The 12890-nt window shown below is 35.8% G+C and overlaps 1 protein-coding gene across 1 annotated transcript in view; it reads left to right on the forward strand.

The window, feature by feature from the left end:
• Nucleotides 1-12890, forward strand: part of PRKN (parkin RBR E3 ubiquitin protein ligase) — an 887769-nt gene that overhangs the window by 498709 nt on the left and 376170 nt on the right. The window contains exon 5 of the mRNA XM_062573703.1: nucleotides 3020-3135. The gene's annotated coding sequence lies outside the window, so the exon portion shown is untranslated. The remainder of the gene's footprint in view (nucleotides 1-3019; nucleotides 3136-12890) is intronic.

Consider the following 12890-nt stretch of genomic DNA (forward strand, 5'->3'; position numbering starts at 1 on the left):
CACTTTTAAGCCTTAGAGGACTATACTTCCCGGACTGAGGGCTCTGTTTTATGTTTGCTCCTTTCTAATACTGGTTCATAGTAGTTTTGGTGGGCCTCATTGCTTCATCATAGGAAGGTCAGGGAATATTAGCTCCGTCTCTCTCCATCATGTGCTGTCGATCTGAAAGTTCATTCTGAAAGTATCAACTACTTTGTGCTCTGCAGGAACGTGCTGTTCATTAGTTTTCTCTTGCTGCATATTACTTATGAAGAAATGTATCTGTATGTATCTTCATATGGCATACAGGTAATCTTATATTCTTTCACTCATTTCCAGTAGAAAGAGTAGAGCATTACGAGAATATGTAAAGCTAATAAATGATTTACTGTGTTCTGCAATTTTGTCCAAGAAGGCATGCTTTACGATTGTTTGCAACATCTTCAACAAACAGGGATAAAAATAATATTCAATTCTATATACCAAAGAAACAGACAGACTTAAAAATAAAATAAAATAAAAGCTGCTTCAAGTGTTCTAAAGCTTACTTCCTTTGTTACTAAAATTTGCTTTTTGCTTGTGACCCAAAAAAGTCTTTATTCTAACAGATAAGATATTTTATCAAGAATTATCTTTCTGTTTTATATTTCCTTGACCATAATTTATCTATTCTAGAATAGTGAGTGTTCAATATTCTCTTAGTTGTTTGCAAGAGGTGTACTGAAGCAAGATGAAATTTTCAGGACTTCTGCATTAGAATAAATCCTTCTTACTATTTCATTCAAACAAAAGTAGAGTCAAATTAAAGGGCTAAAAAAATCCAGGCTCCAAAACCCATTAGCAAATAATAAAGATTAAAAAAGATTAATAGGTACATTTTTAAAGATTGAAAATAGATTAAAATTACAGATTGTGCAAGTATTCTATGTACTCAGTTGAATATGCAGCTCCACTGACCCATTCAAAAATGCCGAAATGTTTCAAAATAAGATTGTATTTAAGTGCTTTGTTAAATTGTGCCCTGAGTGAAGCAAAAACATTAGAAGTCTAAAATCTCCTCTTATTAGGATGACTTTAAACATAATTTTTTTGCTTTGGATTGGTATATGCTGATATGAAACAGGATAGAGTGATGATTTGGTCATAAGAAATTTGATATGCATTAATATGTATGGATGATTATTTCAAAAAGTTTTGCAAGGAATTATTTGAATTTTAAGTAAAATTATCTTATAAGCTATCCTCTTACCCCTTAGATGCCTTAAAAGCCTGTTGTTAGTAAACAGTTCAGACAATGAGTCCTCAGCTTATAGTGGAATCTGAGTGTCTTATTAAAGATCAATCTATTGCATGTATCAATGCTTCCCTGAGAAGCAGAATTTACTAAGCTAGGAGCAAGGCTGTATTAAAGTGTCTGGTATGCTAGTTGCCAGAGCCCATGACAGAAATGTTACTGCATTTGTCTCATGTAGAAATACAAAATACATCTAAAAGATCATCTCTGAGAGAAAATGGGAATCGACAATTCTCTTCCTCAGGCATAGGGGAGCACCCTACTGTAAGGTTCAAGGCTGTGAGGAAGAAAGGGCATTTTCTGGACTGATTTTGCATGTTATTGTAATAAATCTCAATGCAAGGCTGTATAGTGGGGAAAGGTGATTTTAATATTAAGCAAAACTAATTTCCTTCTGTCAGGCTCATTCTCTTCTGTTGGCGTACTGTAAAGCACCAAGACATATCCAGATAGTCTAGCTCGGTACTTGGGGTGTCAAGAAGGATTAGGAAACACCAGTTAACAAGACTTTTTTCACAGCTTTTCAGTTGGGTTGCTGGTTTCTGGATGTGACTTTTGTACCCTTTAAGTTGGCAATGATTTCCCCCCTCCTCTCCCTACTTCATGTTGTCCCACCTCCATGAGCCGTTAGGTTACACTGCTGGTGTACTCACTGTCCCCATGTCTCTTTCTCTAGCTGCAGTTTGTCCTTTGACACCCATCACTGTTTCAGACCTTCTTGACATTTCTTCTGATGCTTTTATACCTGCACCTTCCCATTCCTGCCTCATTTATAGCAGTCTTAATTTTTCTATTACAATTCAAATTTGAGGAAGAAAACCCCTCAGACGAACAAATATTGCAAATTCTTTTCTATATGTCCTGTTGCAAAGGAAATTTCTTCAATCAGCTTTTATTTACATATGCACACAGTGGTTTGGACACTTAAATCAAACTCTTATAATAAAACCTTATCAAAGCTCAGAGTGATAAATATAGCTTTCCCTAGGGAACAATTTTAAAGAGAACAAAGCCCATCAGTTTACACAGCTAATGAAAGCTGTGTTAAGAGGCTGCATAGAGCAGTATGGACTAAAGGAAGTTCACTCAAATGCAATGTAATATAGAATCAGAAATGTAATGTGTCTGAAAAGAGATGGAGCTTCCTTTCAATAAGTAAGATCATGTTGTCAAGATTGCCAATATCACAAAAGCAAGGCCAGACTTTACTTACTCAGAGCTAAAATTCTGCATTCAGGAGTTCAGAAAATGGTTCCTTTTCTGCATGGTACATGTGGTACATTTTCTGCAATGGTACATAACATCTATAACAAAAAAAAAAATCATGTGGAGATACTAATGCGTATTTGCAGTGCTTAGTATTCTGCTTTTTGATGGTTATACTTAGATGGAGTCAAGTGATACTCTTTCCTATAAATTAAGAAACTTGCACAGTGTATCAGCCCAATTGCATTAGTGTATCACACTGATATCAAACCAGTACATGAGTAGATACTTGCTTCATTAGGAAAATCACTGAACAAAACCAGTACATGAGTAGATACTTGCTTCATTAGGAAAATCACTGAACAAAGTATATGTATTTTTTACAAGGGATTCTTTCTAACTCTTTCCTGGTGATTGTCCTCCTTCTCTGTTGGCAGTGGTGATTTGTTAGTGGTTTCACGTGTCAATTAGACGAAGATAAAGGGAGCACATGAGCCGCAGCTGTATAATCTTCTCTTTATCTCTCCTTCAATATTTCAGGAGTTTTACTTCAAATGTGGAGCACACCCAACCTCTGCTAGTGAAACATCTGTGGTTTTGAACCTCATTACAACAAACAGTCGCCGTATCACATGTGTAACGTGCACAGATATTAGGTAAGTACAACGAAATATGTCAGCGATGCACACTCTCAGTGCTTCCAAGCACTTATCACTTTCAGAGATTTTTCTCCTCTTCTGGTTTTATTTTTTAAGCTCTTCTAATTTTTATTTATTTGTTTATTTCCAATATCATGTTGGAATATGAGCTGTGTTGTCATTTTTTTTCAGGTATGATCAGAACTTGTACCTTAGTTGAATTGTACATGCAAATCTGACTACTTAAGCTCTAAATACAAGCTAAAGTATCTAAATCAGTGGCATAAATGCATAGGCCTGTGCCTTTAATCTGTAGTTGAGAGCCAATGAATGAATACAAGATTTTGAAGGGAACAAAATGTTCTTGTGGAAAAAAAACCTTTAGTATTTGTTTTATAAATCAGAACAAAATTACTTGTGATACATCTGCTCTTTTATTCTTATTTATTGCAATTTTAAATTCTGTAATTCCTCTGACTGCATGGTATTTGGGGACGTACGTTTTAGGACACTATTGCAAATGCCTAGTGTGAGTTGTCTGAGAATGACAGCTAGCCTTGTCTGTGAAGATTCACTTGACATGCATTATTCTACTTATTATGAGAAGAAACTGAGGTGAAACTTCAAAAATAATAACATCGTATTATTGCTTTCAGGTATTTTTATTAATTGGTCTGCATTTTGCAGATGCAAAAAGAACTCAGAAAAAATACATGGGCAGAGTTCTCATGGGAGATCAAGAACTGTGAATGAAACTGTTGGGAGATCTTCTTTAGAAAAAGCTGAATTCCTGGAGTAAACTTCCCATTGAAAATAATAGCTTGTTACTCTGACGTTGTCCTAGACCTAGTATAATTATATTGAATTAAGTTGTGCTTGCATACTACTTCATTGACAGCAGCAGACTGCTTGCTGACAGTATTTAGATGAAGAAAAGGAGTCTTACTGATAGATTAAAAGACAATTGGGCAGTGAAAGAATAGTATGGTGTCCCTCACTTCACATACACCCAGATTTATAAAGTTGCTGTCTATATCTCTTTCAAAATCTGCCTTGCAGGCATTAAGTACTGAATTACTTCGATAGATTGTTCCAGGAGTCAGCTATGCAGTAACATTAACCTCCCGGTAGGTAAGGGTAATACAAAGTTTCTATTTCGAGCCTGGCTTTCTCCTTTTCCCATAAACAAGAGTAAAGAATATCAGCCATAAATGTATTTGCTTAGGCTTGGGATCTGATTATAATTCTTTCAATCAAATTTGAAATGGATATGTTGACATTTTCCTGAATTGATATATTCAATCTCAAACCATTCACCTATATTCATGAAGCTGTAATTTCGTTCTTTTTTTTTTCTTTTTTTTTTTTGTGTGTGTGTGTGGCAAAATCCCAAAGGAAAGAATGAAGTAAGACTTAATTTACAGGATTTGCTTAGTTGAACTGTAGTTCCCAGGACTAAATATTGGCTTCCTAAAATTTGATAGTAAAGGTTATTAGGACTACTTAGGGACGTGTTACAAAAACAAGTCAATTCTCATTTATTTAAGTTAAGGCATCAAATGGCTATAGGAGGCCAGGGCTTTAGCAAACTTTCAGTTCAGAACACAAACTGGGAGTGGATATGTGTAAATAAGCTAGCTGGATTTATACACTGAACAGTGGAGGAAGACATATCTTCTTGTTTAATTGACCTCACTTTGTTCAGTTCCTTTCTAGCCCACAGGACCCCTTGTGAGATTCCCTTAAGTAATCCTAAAGTATTTTGTCTCTAAAAAATTGTAGGCGTTCTAACAAAGTGTTGTAAGAAACGGGGTAGGATTAGATGCCTGAGCAGCTGACAAGACACTGGCAATTGCTAATTGTCTACCCATGATAGGAACAACAGGCTCATTGAAGTTACTCAGATACATAGTCTCTCTTCCAGCCTTCTCCCCTTTATTTTGCATAGCACATTTAATTTCTAATAATAGGCTTGTCTTCTATGGAGCATAAAGTTATAGAGATTTTTTAGAGAATTAACGTTTAGTTTAGTTTTCTGAATGGCTCACAGATTTTATTTGATCATAGCAAGGTATCTGAAGCTTGTGGCGTAAGAAATGGAGAAGAAGATGGTAGCTATGCAAATAGTGTATGGAGCAGCTATATCCCCGTCAAGCTCCCAAAAGTGAGGGGAATGCTATTCTATTTCAGTATGTCTTGTGGGACATGAAATGAATTGTTTGGCTGGAGATAGTGAAATCAGTTATCCCCAAAATGATCAGAAAAGTCCTCCAGTAGCTTTTCAGTTGTAGTGGTTGTAAATGCACTAATGTATTTATCTAGTCTGACTTCTCATACTTCCTCGAGTGATAAGCCAGATTTCCTCTATCATTGGCTTCAGAAGATTCACTGAAATGATGAAAAGGATATTTACTTTTCCACCTGTTTGTAGACTCCTTAAGAGGGCATCTGTCTTCCTGCACACCTCCTAACCTCCTCCCACCCATAAGCAGGTCTTTTGAACTGGCCTGTATAACTGCACAAACGAAATGAGCAGGACACAGCCAATGGCCTTCCAGTTCCTCCACTTTTTTTGTGGTCAGCTAACATGACTGCCTCGGTTTCGCAACAGGGGTGCATATCTACTTAAAAGCTGCTAGTTCTCCTGTCCCTTATAACAATTCACTAGGCAAGAAGAATGATTTGGGTTTCTGCAATATGTAGTACTGTTTCTTTACGGCTAAATGAAAGGGGTCCAATGGCTGATCCAAATGGCAGTAATTTCCTACCTAGGAGGCAACTTCTATAATAGATTTTTCTTGGAAAGAGCTAATTGGTGCAATTAGCAAAAAAAAAAAAAAAAAAAAAACAGAGAAAACTCAGCAGTGCAGAAGATCAGGTGTCCACCTGGCCTTCTTTGCATCTGTGCGCATGTGTGTCTGTGCAGGATGTTGTTTACTTAACCAGCATAGAGATTTTCTGTGGGAGCCCTTGCAATGCAGAACACCTGAGACAGTAGTTCAGATAGGATTGGTAGTGTGGCTGTTTGTATCCAGGTCAGAATAACCTCAAGGCTGAAATCTGAGGGCTCATCACTGAAACTAAATCTGCAAGAAAGTGTGCCTTATATCCCAGAGATGAGCTGACATGGAAAAGGCTCTAGTATACTCTAGCAGGCTCTATGTAGATCCCAAGAAGCATCAAAAGAGCCTACTAAACATCATGAAGTACAATGAAGGGGTAAAATTGTTGTACAAGTGCCTAAGTTCATGGGATTCTGCATTTCCTGGACTGCAGGAAAAGTAGTCTGGTTCTGATAACTTACTGTGCTTTGATAACTGACTGTGCTTTTTCCTTTCTTTTTTTTTTTTTTCCGCCCCTCACAAACATAAGACTACCTTTTTAAGCTCTCCTCTCTGTTTAAAAAAAAAACAAAACAAAAAGCCCTCTGAAATTGCCTTCTCCGGGCAACATTGGAAGAACCTAATTAGAAGAAAATTGTTTTCAGAATAATTTCACATATCTTTGTGCATGAAATAAAGTAATTTCACCACCTTAATTTAAAAATTATTTTCTATTTTTGATTGTGTTTTTTTCAGTTGCAGGGGTGGTCAAAAGTCTATGGATTCTTTAAAAGCCATAGTCAAAGCTAAGCATATTTTGCAAAAGGATAAAGATAGGAGAATGGAATCAATTATCAGTGTTGGGCCAAGGTCATTGTAAATCCTTGAGCTTTTAATAAACTGAGCACAGCTTTCCTGAGATTCTAATTCTTTTCTGCAACCTAATGTTCTTGGAAAGTCTTGATAAAATTCAAAATGATTATAAAAATACCTCTAACCTTTTTACCTTAGTTAAACATTTAGGTGGCTGTGCATATTTGTGGCTACTGGTTGCTTTCTAATACTCTTCTGCACTGAAAAATACCAAGTAGAGCACTCTGTCAGTGAAACTTGCTTTCTTTGTGCTATAGCACTGAGGTGGCCAAAAGGAAGAAAAATGCATTTAGTACATTAACTATTACTTTTCATTACCCCTGCCATAGAAAGAAAAATAAAATGATTTTGTCTATTCTTCAATGTAGATTTTTTTCTTTCTTTTTACTGAAAACATTGTAATAGAAAAAATATAAAAGCAGGTGCTGTTTACATATTTTTAAAATATCATTGTTGTCAGCAAGATATGCCATTTCTCTGATTCTTAACATCCATTTACCATGGACAGCTGGTCCACCTCAGGCAGAGGTTTAAGCCCCTAGATGTTTGGCCAAATCTATGTGTGATTTTAGCAAGGCTTGCAGAGCTCATTAAAAAAATCTTATTTAAAGTGGCTGTGTACTTGGTATGCAGAAAATATATGAAGAGGAAGTAATGTTTAAGCTCACTGCCAGTTCTTTCTTTCAAGTCTACATGAGGCACACATCCTGTTTGCTCTAGGTTTATATTTGATATGGATATTTTCATGCAGCTCTGACCAACAGAGTGAAGTACTTCAGAGCCAAATACCCTTGCAGAGTTAAGCTAAATTCATGGTCAGTATTCCATGTAGTGTAATACCTTCCAAGCTTTCTGCTTATCTACAGCAGAGTTAGTGTGAATTGGCAGTCTTTATGCATTTATTTTTTCTATAGTATTCAAGGTGATGGGTTGCTATTTTATGTCTTTGAAGAAGCTCTTAATAGGTTGAGCAAATGGCTGAAACTTGAAACAAATACTGAAACTGTGCAGTCCTCAAGGGGAGATCTGCTTTTGTCAACTGTTTCCAGTAGAAATAACATCAAAAGGGTTAGGAGTACCCCTGGGTACCCATAAATCAAGCTCACGAATAACAACAGCATTAAGCAATAGAAAAATAAAATGTACAGAGCAAAAGTGCCTCACGTCATCTTTCACAAACTAGGTAGTGTACAATTCCTAAAGGCACTGTTATTTTTAGCATTCAACAGATACTAAGTATAAAAGATATATAGGGCCTGCTGTAGTTTACTAGATGGGAAGAATTTTCCAGGAAGAGAAATATTTGCTATTGTGTTGATCAAAAGCTTTTATTTTTATCAAAAAAATACTTATTTCATAACCTTGAAAAAAGTTTTATTTTGTGTAGAAAGTGGAGTTTTATAATTTGTTTTTCTGCTACTCAAACTTCCTACCCCTAAAGTTGAAGTGAGAGTTTGATTTTCCTAGTGGTGAGAGTTTGAAGTGTATATACAAGGTGTTCTTCAAGGGCAACTGGGAGGCAAGGACTTTGTCATAATTCTTTTCAGCCAGATCAATTCAGACTGTGATCATATTAGACTCCACAGGCAGGAAAGGATTGGAGAAGGTCAATATTGGAGGGAAGAACTCCAAGAGAAGGTACTATAGGAAGTCCTGTTAGAAATTCAGTAGACAGCTCTCTTCTCCTTGGGTCAATAAAGAGTGAATGATTCTGCATGTTGTTAAGGATAACTCTGTGCTAATTTGGGACTGGGACTACTCTGAGCCTCCAAAGCCTCTGACTAGCTCTTAATCAGCCATTTTCTCAGTCTCCCTTTTTTTTTTCCTGAAAAAAAGTACAATCAACAAAAACTTACCTTCTTCCAACATTTTATGGTGTCCCTCTATCACTCCAGCTCACCTATCTCAATTACTGTAGAGTCAGGACTGAGACTCATGACTGTTCTTTTATGGGTAATATTTCCAGAAACAGTTAGGGATAGAATCATCTGCTTATCGATAAGTACATCTGAATTTTACCTGCTGGAAAAGGAAAAGGAAATTCCTCAATTATTATAGGGTTTAAGATTTTTGTAATATTTTTGTGTTTTGATCTTTCTGACACCATTGATGTAGAAGGTACATCAAGTTCCTTACTGGCCCCTACATGCTGTCCTATGCTGCGTATTAATGTTGCATGATGCTTTGAGGTTAAATATTTCATCTTGTTTGATTTAGAAGATCTTTTAGAAACCTATAAAAATATATCTCTTAGTTTGCTTTCTTTCTGCAAACAGTTGGTATATCCAGTGCAATCTGGATTTAAAACAAAATTGAGAAAGAAATAATATCAGAGGAGGAATATATAAATAAATACAATAAAGAAATATATGAGGTAGCAGGTCTGCCACAGTATTTAAAAGCTTGAAAATACCAGACTAAAATATTTGATTCATACTTGAATCAAATGTTGATAAACATTTGCTAAAGAGGCAATTTGCAAAGTTCAGATTCTAGTAAGAATCTCTATCTGAACTGTCCAAACTGAACTTTGTATACCAGAAAGAAGGGAAAGTACTAAGCTTTTATTCTCCCAAATGAATTGAAAAGAAGTTCTCTATATTTAGCAAAAGAGACAGTGTGAGCTTGCACACCATCCTTCTTCACTTGCCCCTGCCAGGAAAGGTCTTGTACAGTACGATAGTACAAAAGCTTCCCCAATCTAGTCTTTTTTCCACAAATATTTGTGAGAAGCAATAAATTGTCTCTCACTAAGAAGCAGTTGCAAAGCAGACCTTAATAGATACAGAGGCAAAACAGCAAGAATTGCAATGCTGATCTGTCAAAGAGATTTCCAAAGTGAAGGAGTTTTCCTACAGTTTTGAGTCGAGTCAACCTTTGCTGTTATTTGAACAGAGATTTATCAGGGAATTTTTGTTCCATTCTGAGATCAAAATGCAGGCTGTATCCATTAAAAGATGTTGCCCATATGATATTTTTCAGAAGAGGACATAGCACCTTATTCTAGACTTATAATTGCTATTTCCTTTTGCTTCTGGGGTGCAGGATCCTAGAACTACATCTTCGGCTGTTGTAAGCAAAGCAAGTTATCAGATCTATAATTAGCTAATGATTTTAAGGTACATTTTCCCTCTCTGTGTTTTGATAATGTGGTCTTTGTCTGCTCCAAACCCTTGCCTGTTATGTCTATTGTTTTTGTATACCTCGAATAGTTCAAAGAGGAATGGGAAGAGATTACATTAGGAATTAAATCTACTTTGTCTAAGTACTCTTACCATCAGGGACAAAGTCTACTGCTTTCTCTTCTAATACTCCTGAAATTAATTGGATTTCTGAAGAATCACTTATTTAAAGTAAGAAATTAATCAAATATCAAACTAAGAGTGGTTACTAATTGGTTTGGAGTTTCCCCCCCTCCCTTCCCCCAGTGAGACAGTCTATAGAATACTGATTTTTCTAGCTGTAATATTTGAGTTCTGACACAAATAAAAATATACAGAGAAAAAAAAAATTGTTGGCACCGGTATTTTGAAATGTGAACAAAATCTAACAATGCACTGGCACTAAGTGACCTTCATTTCTTTAGTGGTGCACACCGTGAGTTTTGAACTCAAACAGTTGCACCAAGAGGTGCAACCTTCTAGAAGAGGTGCCTTTTGCATACAATTCAGCTGCCTTAACCTTTTCATTGAATTTTACCACTGGTATACAGCAGCCTTCTCTGGCAATGACAGATCAGCATTGCAATTCTTGCTGTTTTGCCTCTGTATCTATTAAGGTCTGCTTTGCAACTGCTTCTTAGTGAGAGACAATTTATTGCTTCTCACAAATATTTGTGGAAAAAAGACTAGATTGGGGAAGCTTTTGTACTATCGTACTGTACAAGACCTTTCCTGGCAGGGGCAAGTGAAGAAGGATGGTGTGCAAGCTCACACTGTCTCTTTTGCTAAATATAGAGAACTTCTTTTCAATTCATTTGGGAGAATAAAAGCTTAGTACTTTCCCTTCTTTCTGGTATACAAATAATTTTTTTATCTGAATTCTTTCCTTGCTTGGATTATGTGTTAGTTTATAGCTGGTAAAAAGGAGATATGGAAGGAGATGTCTTGACTACCTGCTGGGTTTTTTTATGCTTATACATGTTTGTGCATATTAATATATATGACTTTTGGTATGTTTAAATTTGTTTTGAAATAACCATCACTAAGAGTTATTGAAACAGTCACAACAAAATTTTATTTCTAATGTGAATTGATTTCAGTAACCTGCATCTCTAATGTCATTTGAGATACAGTACATATCATCAATTTCATTTTTCATTTTGAGTTTCACCTGAAGTGTGCAGATTGCAGAATATTATCGGTGGACTCTCCATTAACTGTTGTATCTTCTCTACCATTCTTATTTATGGCATGATTAATGCAGTTTTTGCAGATTTGTTTGTGTATTTTAATGGAGACTTAATAGCTTAAATGAGTTTGATGAATGAATAATTTAAAGAAATACATCAGGTCCCTAATTTCATCATGTGCAAAATGCAGTGGGCTTTAATTCCCCCAAAATTATGAGGAAGCCTAAGAGTATAATCAATTAACAAAATGTTAGCTGCTGAGTATATTTTTGTGTAAATGTTGTAGATTTAACTATAAATGTAAGAATGTGTTTGAAATGTCTGAGAGTTGAGTAGCAGCTGTTTGTGAAGTGTTTTTAAAATGTGCAAGCCCACAGTTTGTCTGTTTTATCATAGATGTTTTCAGGTCCAGGTCCTGGTTTTCAACCAGCTATTTGTGACTTTCTTTTTCTTCCTTTTAAAACTAATTATTCAATGTGGAAAAAAAAGCTTTTTGTCTCCGCCTGGTTCTGCTCTAGGGCAAGATTAGTAATGTGGAATATTATCACCATCTGACAGCCTATATAGTGCCCTATGAGAAGTTACATTGGAGGTCACAATCCAGTTATCTTTGGACAGATGTCCACATTTCACAAGCTCACCATCACAGCTGATACTAATTAACAAGCTTAATAATCTCAGCAGAGGCCCGAGGACTGAGTGAACAAGGTGAATGAATTGCAGAGATGTTCCCTTCAGGTCTAAACTCAAGTCTTCTGGGAAGGTTCGTGGAGGAACGTCAACTGTTGCTCTCTGCTGAGCAGATGGTCATTTGGCTAATCTTGCACCTCGGTAAGCTGAGAACTGGTAAGCTATCACCTTTTACCAGCTCTGGCTTTATTTTAGAATACTTTAAAAATATGCAACAGTAAGGAATTGAATGTGAGTATTTGACAGCTGAAGAAGATTACACAGTGTGAAGTGCAACAACGATAAGTTTGCCCCAAAATAAACAAAAAAAACCTAATGTTATTAATAAAATAACATTTAGTAGCTAAGACTGTGTCATTAATAAGTCATTGATTGAAGATGGGAGAGAGGTAAATGTTACTTGGAAACATTAAGCATAGAGAAATAATATATCCATTTTTAATTTTCTTGCATGGAAATTGTTTTCAAATACAGTTTAAATAAGTTATTGTATTTTATTTGTATATCAGTGTGTGTGTATGTGTAAGTGTATATATACACATGCATAGATAATATCTATGAAAAAAGGAGTACTGTGTCTTTTAAACTTCATATATATTCATCTATTTTTCTAAGGAGCTGATTTTATGGAAATGTTGCTCTGCCCTTTTTTACGGGCAGTTATGTATTTCCCCTTCTGTACTGCAGCAATACTGGACTGATGAAAATCTAATGCTAGATCTCTGAGAGGTAGTCCAAGGTGTCAAATGAAGGCTCTATTTATTGATACATCTTTTCAGCTTTCCCAACCAGTCTTCAGCTACTTGGGGGCAGAACCACTCTGTCCCAATTAACTCAACGTCAGCAGAAGCAGCAAAAGCAGAAAATTGCATCCATCTTCTGACTCACCAAAGTTAGCCACAAATTTTGAGCAGCTTTCCTTTTTGTTATATTCTCCATTTGTAGTGCCCTAAAGAGACGGAACGTAACAATTAGAACAAAACTATTTCAGCTGTTACTAATGAGCTAAGTTTTAAGAAATTTATTTTTAGTTCAAT

The sequence above is a fragment of the Rhea pennata genome, chromosome 3, assembly GCF_028389875.1.
Source record: "Rhea pennata isolate bPtePen1 chromosome 3, bPtePen1.pri, whole genome shotgun sequence".
Lineage (NCBI taxonomy): Eukaryota > Metazoa > Chordata > Aves > Rheiformes > Rheidae > Rhea > Rhea pennata.